This window comes from Trachinotus anak, unplaced genomic scaffold, assembly GCF_046630095.1.
Source record: "Trachinotus anak isolate AG129_WGS33_773 ecotype Australia unplaced genomic scaffold, CSIRO_AGI_Tana_v1 ptg000018l, whole genome shotgun sequence".
Classification (NCBI taxonomy): Eukaryota; Metazoa; Chordata; class Actinopteri; order Carangiformes; family Carangidae; genus Trachinotus; species Trachinotus anak.
Genome location: NW_027273869.1, coordinates 2,985,581 through 2,994,940, shown reverse-complemented (window position 1 = coordinate 2,994,940; position 9,360 = coordinate 2,985,581).

Sequence of the window (9,360 nt, the reverse complement as noted above, 5' to 3'; positions counted from 1 at the left end):
GTTCCTCACGCATGCGCTCTCCCCTTGCAGTGAGCCGGTTTGTAGTCCTAAAATTTGTGGGAAGGTTTCCAATCTTTTAGTGCCCCATAGTTTTCCGTTTTACGTATTTATTAAGCTATGCATTTTTACCAGATATTGGCTTTCTTTTAAGGCAGACCTGTGTGTTGAACAGATGTTAAAATGAGGCTAAAATATGTGTTGAGTGGGGGGCATTATCTTTATGATATTCATTCATTTTTTAAATTCAGTTTATTCGTTATCTCACTGTGTTGAATGCAAATCCTACATCTATTTTCACTAGTTATCAAAACAGTGGAAAATCTCTCCTAAAAATACAATAAAAAGTAAAAGTGTTAAAAAAGAGACATCACTGGAGAACTCAAGAATCATGGAGACAGGCTAATGGGCCCATGGACACGGACAAGAGCTCATGGACTCGTCGGTTTATATTTTAACAGTTTTCAGGTGAACCACTTCTATAAAGAGCTATTATGTTGGTTGAAAAGACCCAGCCCCACCCCAACCCTTCTAATTTTATATGTCATATGAATTGTTATATCTTGTTAATTCAGTTTAATGGTCAGTTATACTTTCAGTAAATTCTATTTCCCCACATGAATTCATGGTGTGTCAAAGCCTTTTCTGCTGTGTGAAGGAGAAATACTCTGTGTTTTACATGTCTGGGTCACAAACCACAACGCATTCATCTGGGTAACAACTAAACTAAAATGTGTCTCTAATAAAGAGTAGCCTATTGAAAAGTATTAAAATAATGTTTACTGGTTAATCAGATTCTGCATCTTTATTTATTTACTATTTACTTATTCTTTGAGTTTTCTCAATGTAAATCAGGCCATTTTTAAGACCGATGGACTGAGCAGCTTGATAAATTTGTTTAAATGAAAAAAGGTAGCTTATTGGCACAGGTATCGATACCCACCCCTAGTCCATTATTATTTATATTTTATTGGACTTAGGATTGTTGAATTTGAATATATTGATATAGAAGGTGATAGCTGTGAAATAATATTCATGTGTGAGTTTTTAATTGTGGCATATCACTCCAATTTCTACAACCCCCCCAAAACCCCATAAAGGCGTTCATTACTACTATTGACTGAGACATCACAGCCACTGGGGCTCCCATACATAGATATTCCTTCTTCATAATCAATGCATGTCTTTAAGATAATAATAGAATATAATACAATACTTTGATGCAGAAGCATGATGTGTCTGCCTCTGGCTACGCTGAGTGATGCAAAATGTAGTCAGTGGTCTGGTGATGACATGGTTTTATCCCAGGCCCCGGGCATAATAATAATAATAATAATAATAATAATAATAATAATAATAATAATAATAATAATAATAATAATAATAATAACAGCAATAATAATAATAATAATAATAATAATAATAATAACTCTTATTTGTATAGTACTTTCATACAAGAAATGCAGCTCAAAGTGCTACAATAAAGAAATTGCATGCACTGCATGCGTCACATGAAATTAGAGATAGAATGAACATGATAACAGACAGAACAGACAGAAAGTCAATTAATAATAATAATAATAATAATAATAAATAATCAATAATAATAATAATACATAATACAAAATAAGATTGAAAAAAGATTTTAAAAAATAGAACACATAGAATAGAACATATACATGTTGAGAACTTCAAAATCTACCCATTTGCAAATGTAATATATTGCAATTGAAGTTCAATTTCCAAAACTGAATTTCCATATATGAAATATATGTGCATAAAATAAAAACACACATACAAATTATATGGGAACTTGGATTAAATTAAAGATTAATGATTAACAGATCATTAATAGAAATGAATGAGAAAAACATATAGAATTGTATACATATGTTGTTTTGATAAACGTGCATGTATAAATGAGATATGTATCGTTAACATTAACATATGAATTATGAAGGATTTATATTGAGAAGATTCTTTGATCATATGAAATCTATGGTGCAGGCCTAAGATGAGAGCGGAGTTACGTTTCTAAAAGCAGCGTCAGAGTGAGCGCTCTTTGCTTCTTGTGGCTCTCTGTCTGTGTGGGGGCCGGGAGCCGGATGATGAAGGCAGACCACATGCCTCGGCATGCAGTAGTCAGGGCGCTTCCCCCGGCGCCTGCTGTGCGTTCCACATGGCCCGAGAAGACATGAATGAATGTGGATGTGAACCCCCCCATCTTTCCACTCACCGTATGTTACCTCCTTTTACTGTAACCCACACCCCATTTCCGTTTACCCACACATGGTGATGATGATGAAGAAGTGAATGGTGAAAGTTTCACACCAGCCTACTTGTTTCTGATTTACTTGCGACTGGTTTTACATGTGATGTTTTGCCTGGAAGGTTTGGTTTGCTTCTGAGAAAATACACCAAGATCCTCTGTAACTACTCAGAACTGCCACCACACAAGACATCTATTTACAAAGGTCTTAGATTATAATGATGAATTGGTCCTTCTGTGCTGCTCCATTTAAGATAGACTTGGCCTCATCTATAAAAAAAAGAGGAAAATACAACAAGCTGTTCATACAGAGTATTTAGTCTCAGGTTTACTAATGAGATTAGCTGCACTGGTGCCGTCTGTGTTTCTGTGTTAACATCTTGTTTCCAGGAGGGGGCAATAACGGCCAAAGGGGTAACCAACTTTCCTGAAGGGGCGAGTTCAAGCACAAGAGGAGTCATGTCTTTTTCATGCTTTTAACCCTGCAGTCATATGCAACAGGTAAAAGCATTTTCTTATTCTTTCATTCATTTTCTTTATAGTTCAACATTTTTTAAATTCATTTATTTATTCTTTTATTAGTTCCTGTTTATATTTCTTTTGTTATTCTTTAATAGATTTATGTATTTTTACGGCACACCTGTGACTCCATATTTAACTGTAGTAATACAAATAATACACGAGAAAGTATGTACTGCATTGCTGTGATTTAAAATATGAAAAAGCGTATTGATAATGTGTACAGCTGCTGTAAAAGTGATGTGTCACAAAAACAAACAGTGACTGATCATCTTTCATTGACATGAAAACTAACTCACAGTGAAGATATTAAAACACTGCCAATTGCGTCAGTTGTGTGTTTTTGTGTGAAACAACAAATTGTGTGTTTTAATTTAGAAAACTTGCACATTGTGCTGTAACTTTTCCTGGTGATAGAATAAACAAAGCAGCAGGAATTTTGGCCTTTAGTGTCAAATATGTTTCAATAAATTCACGTCACTCAGTCTTACTTGTTGTTGAATGGATTCTGAGTCTCAAAGCGCTTTATGCCCAAATATGGGTAAAAAGAAATGAAAGATGTTGAGATATTGGTAAGTGTTTAATTTGGAGTAAATCAAAAAAAAAAAAAATACACACATGGACAAAGTAATAAAAGCAGCACAGTTTGAGTGCAGTTATAAACACCCCCAAAGTAATAAATGGAAGAAAAACTGGATCCCTATGAATTCAGAAAGTAGCAGTATCAGGGTCCTACATACTTTGCTGGATGGTGTCAGTGGCCCCAGCCTCAGTGATAAACAACAGTCTTGTTGAACTTTGCTAAAACCTTCAGCAAACTTTGCCTCGGCCACAACATTGAGCCACTGTGTGCTTCACACGACTGCCCGTCTCTGCAAAACTCAGCTGATGCATCATAGCATCTGCAGCCTCACTGTCCCAGCAGGGACACAGGTTCTAACTACCACACTCACACAGTTCCTTCGCTCTAACAAAGTCAGTGGACACTAGCATTTTGTAATGAGTCGTTTTATCAGCTTCCTGTTGGTGACTATATGAAGGGCTGTAAAAACATTATTTATTGCTCCTCAAATTAGAGCATTGATATCACGATGGATCTCAGCCATCAAGTCCTCATCACAACCTCAACTCCTAATATCGATTACATTTCTTCATGTTTGTCCTTGTCTGACTGTAGTTTGTGTGGTGCTGACCCACATACAAATTTAATATATGTACATATATTGAATTTTGATATATGAGATATATGTACATATAAAATGAAAACGTATATGTAAAAAAATATCTATGAAACCTATTACAAATTAGAACAACTTCATATAGGCCTATTGACATATACAGTATGTCTAGCCCATATATGATATGTTTATGTATGTATGCTTATATTGTAGACATACACTACATTGCCAAAAGTATTCACTCACCCATCCAAATACTTGAAATCAGGTGTTCCAATCCCCTCCACAGCCACAGGTGTATAAAATCAAGCACCAGGCATGCCGACTGTTTCTACAAACACTTGTGAAAGAATGGGTCGCTCTCAGGAGCTCAGTGAATTCCAGCGTGGTACTGTGATAGGATGCCATCTGTGCAACAAGTCCAGTCGTGAAACTTCCTCACTCCTAAATATTCCACAGTCAACTGTCAGTGGTTTTATAACAAAGTGGAAGTGATTGGGAACAACAGCAACTCAGCCACTCAGCCAAGTGGTAGGCTACGTAAACTGACAGAGCAGGGTCAGCGGATGCTGAGGCACATAGTGCGCAGAGGTCGCCAACTTTCTGCATCGTCAATCACTACAGACCTCCAGACTTCATGAGGCCTTCAGATTAGCTCAAGAACAGTGCGTAGAGAGCTTCATGGAATGGGTTTCCATGGTAGAGCAGCTGCATCCAAGCCATACATCACCAAGTGCAATGCACAGCGTCGGATGCAGTGGTGTAAAGCACACCGCCACTGGACTCTCTGGACGAATCTCTGGAGAGAGTTCGGTGTGAATGAACTTGACTGGCCTGCACAGAGTCCTGACCTCAACCCGATAGAACACCTTTGGGATGAATTAGAGCGGAGACTGAGGGCCAGGCCTTCTCGTCCAACATCAGTGTGTGACCTCACAAATGCGCTTCTGGAAGAATGGTCACAAATTCCCATTAACACACTCCTGAACCTTGTGGACAGCCTCCCCAGAGGAGCTGAAGCTGTTACAGCTGCAAAGGGTGGACCGACGTCATATTAAACCCTATGAATTAAGAATGGGATGTCACTTAAGTTCATATGCGAGTCAAGGCAGGTGAGTAGTTTTGCCGATATAGTGTATGTTCCATAATACCAACGCCTGTCAACATATGTTGATATTATATAGAGTCGGGTCCAAAAATCCAAGCTCACTTTCCAAGAATAGTAAGATAAACATTAAAATTGATGAAATTAATGAACATATAAGAAAAACATATATAAGCATACATACCTGTGTGACATGTGTAGTATATACAATACATGTTATTGTAACATATACAATAACATATAAATATCAAATATATATATATATATCATATATGGTTGCACTATGTCCTACAATATATAAAATTTCATCAGACATATAAACAGCAGTAATCATGTTTCACTGTGTCTCAGTCTGAAACAATTACTGCCAAGGCAACGTGTGGTGTAATAATGCATTCATCTCTGCAGCACTTACATGTTACAATGGACCACTGACCTAAAGCCTCAGTGTGGCATCAGCATTGTCTTTACAAGAACACTTCCTGTTCCTTTGTCCTCACATTGATTTTCATACCTGCTGCGCAGTACAGCAGACACAGTCACACACATGCTGCACTGAAAATGTCAGTGAGTCCAGTTTATATAATCATACGTAATTCTAATTCTATAATTATAATATATCATTTATAGATTATTGATTTGATTTATTTGTGTAAAAATGTGTGATGTGCTAATATCCAGATATGTTTGTTTTCACGTGTCAGAACCTAATGGAAGGTTTGTGAAATGAATTGAATCCATGTCATGTACATGTGGAATTCATTCTGTGTTAGGGTCTTATAATAGAGTTAATCTGTTGTTATTGGTGAGGAAGTGTAGAAAATCTACAACTACAATATAATATGACTCTACTCCCTGTAAGATCCTTGTGACATGGAGGATCCAGGGAAAACACGGGCAAACGGCATCTCCGTCAAGTCTCGACATCACTGCAACAGCATCTGTACCTGTGTGTAAAATGGCAGCACGCCTGGGTTTACACCTGCAAACTTTGCAATTATTTGTTAGCATCACTGTACAAGCTCAATATCTTTTTGACCCTAGTTTGAGCCCATACTAATAGTCCAGCAGAACTGGAAATATTTTTGATGATGTGAGCATTTTGAGAGGGAAATGTCAAAACCAAAGGTCCTGCGGCCCCTCACCCTCACCTTCATCTGTGTCAAGACTGAACCCTTTAAGGTCCAGCCCAAAGCGAGGGCCAAAATGGTCTCATTCTGCAAATTGTTCTTACTCCCGAGGTCAAAGACTCTAATTGGTCTTCACAAAGATAAATAAGAGCACACACACAAACCCTTTTTTTTTTATAGTGCTCCTTCTATTGGAAAATATTACCTGACTTCCTGACTGGATTAGGTTTAGGTTAAAGTACAACATGCAGAGTTGGCATCAAAACATATTGAATATAAGCATGGAAAAGCTTTTTGGCCTTGGCACAGGTATGCACTCTAGTGAGTGCCATCTAGTTTTATAATGTGATTTTATGATTCAATATCATTAACTATTATCAGAAGATTGCAGCACTAGGTCTATAAAATGTGATTGTATCACATGTTTCAAAGCTCATTGTAAAAAGTGTTTTTCTTATCTTCAAACAGCAGCACGCTTAATCTTAAAGATTTCAGGAGGGAAATTTCCATCCTGGAATACTGGAGCATTACAGCTGCTTCATTAGTCCTGGGTCAGGCGAGTGAGTCCAGGATTGTTGAGGAGGAATAATTTATACCTGCATGCACCCATTGTCCTTCATGCTCCACATTTGAATGGTATGGACATTAAAATTAACCCAAAAGATAAAAGCTGATACAACCATGTGAAAAAGAACTCCACCAGCACACCACAGACTTTTAACTCAGCTTTTTTAGCCACAGTGATTTGGCGAGTCTCCTGGTTTCACAGTCCAAAGGGCTCAGGATAATGATTTGTAATCACAGCATCTTTTGTCAGGGTCATGCCTCTAATAAAAGTCCAAATGTCTTCAACAACATTCTGAATATATGATATTTTGAATATTTCAACAGATACAGCATCTAAGGTAAAGAGTCTGTTGTCACACTTATTCCTGCATATTCATCATTTTGTAAGAAATGTGATATATGACATATATGTCCCTGTATCAAGAGTGATGTTGCCATATATGTTACCTGTAAGAGGATATATTATTATCACATATAAACATCCTCTGGATAAATTAAGATATATTGTAAGTTTCTAACACATATGAAATACCCATAGTAAAACTTGTATGTGTAAATATATTCAAAATATCTATATGATGAATTTTTATATTCTATAAGACGTTGCAACCATATATGTCAATGTTATATATTTAATGTATGTATGCAAGTTTATTAATAGAACATACATATAATAATTACATATGCTTAAACATGTTTTTCTTATTAATTTCTTATTCCTTTTAAACATGTCTATCTTTGCCTCTGGGAAAGTGGTCTCAGACTTTCAGACCCTTCTGTATTTAATATCGACATATAATGAAAGGCTTTGGGATGGATATATATTCCTGTAACATATGTCAACAATATAACATATATACAGAAATGTACATTTTTGTAATGGCTAGACATATAAGTTAATTGAATTGCATTGAAAATGAATTTATGAAAATTGTTCAAATTTCTAATATGTTTCATGTCATTTGTACATATATTTTTATTTTATATGTTCATATAGTTTATATATTGAAATTCAATGTATGTACATATATTACATTTACATAACGAGACTTGTCTACAGACAAGTCTGCAGCCATGCTAGCATCTCTGTGAGGCTGTGCATAGGCACGGTGGTGCTTTGAGGTCGATGCCAATGCTACCATGCTAACATGCTCACAGTGACAATGCTAATATGTTAACGCTGAAGTTTACCATGTTGTTAGGTAGGTTAGCATGTTAGAAAAGATTAGCATTTTTCAGAATGTCTAGATTTCAACTGTATTTAAAGCAATAGTATAAACCACACCAAAGGCTTCTGCAGCGATGAAATAGAATTACTGTCATATTATTAATATTAATCTTTTTTGAGTCAACCCACACCTTCTAGAACAGGGGTCGGCAACCCGCGGCTCCGGAGCCGCATGTGGCTCTTTCATCCCTCTGCTGCGGCTCCCTGTGGCTTTAGAAAATAAATAATGAGTATTTAATTTAAATTTATTTTATTATAGTTTGTTAGTTTTTTAAATGTAATTCTAAATTTGAAGATTATGGTGATCTTGTAACATTAAAATAAAACGTGTTTAATTTTTTGTCGCTCAGAATATGCGTCACAACCGCCGATGTGTGAAACCCGCCGGCACGCGATTTATTGAGATTTTCGACCCCCGGTAATTTCGTTTTCTCTGTAGCAGTTCATTGATTTCATAAATGTAACACACTTTTTTTATACATAGCATAAAGGTAAAAACAATATATATAGTGTTATCTTCATTTTAGATGTCAAAAGGGTTTTGTGGCTCCCGGTGTTTTCTTTTCTGTGGGAAACGGGTCCAAATGGCTCTTTGAGTGTTTAAGGTTGCCGACCCCTGTTCTAGAACAACCCATTGTTTATTTCCTTCAGCAAATGTCCTCCAACACTGGTTTGAGTGTGAGTTGAGGGCTTGGAGAGGAACAAATGAATAAACATCAACTGTTCACCATGTGTCACCTTCTGATGGGCCCCTGGACGTCTGAAAGCACCACTGACCCTGAGCAGAGACAGGCACACACTACTGTTATCTTTTGGTTTGGGTTAAGAGTTATCTTTATCCTTTTTCAGTGACTAATTCTGTAACAACTAGAAGAAAAGGTGTCAGATCAGAAAAAGTGAAGAGCTTGGTCCGCATTGTGAGAAACATGCCGAGGGTTAGGTCTCTGTTAGATATCTGTCCAATCAGGTTGAAGGTGGAGCCAGGAGATGATTAGCTTAGCTTAGCATAAAGACTGGAAACAGTTAGCCTGGCGCTCTCTGAAGGTGACCACATCCATCTGTTAGACAGCATTTTTTGTACCTTTGGTCAGAGTGTTATGAAGAAATAATACAACTGTGGATTCATAAGCAATAAAACACACCCCTGCTCAATCAAATATGCTCAGGAGTTTTGCTGCCACAGTTTTATTTTTGACATTACCACACTAGCTAGCTGACTGTGTGACTTTCTTTCTTTCTTTCTTTCTTTCTTTTTTTTTTTTTTAATCGTACCACTATCACATTACCTTTCAACATTTACAGTGTAATTCCCATTACATGGTTTTGTAGGTCCATAGTTTCTGAGGAAGCTTCCTGCAAACAGCTTA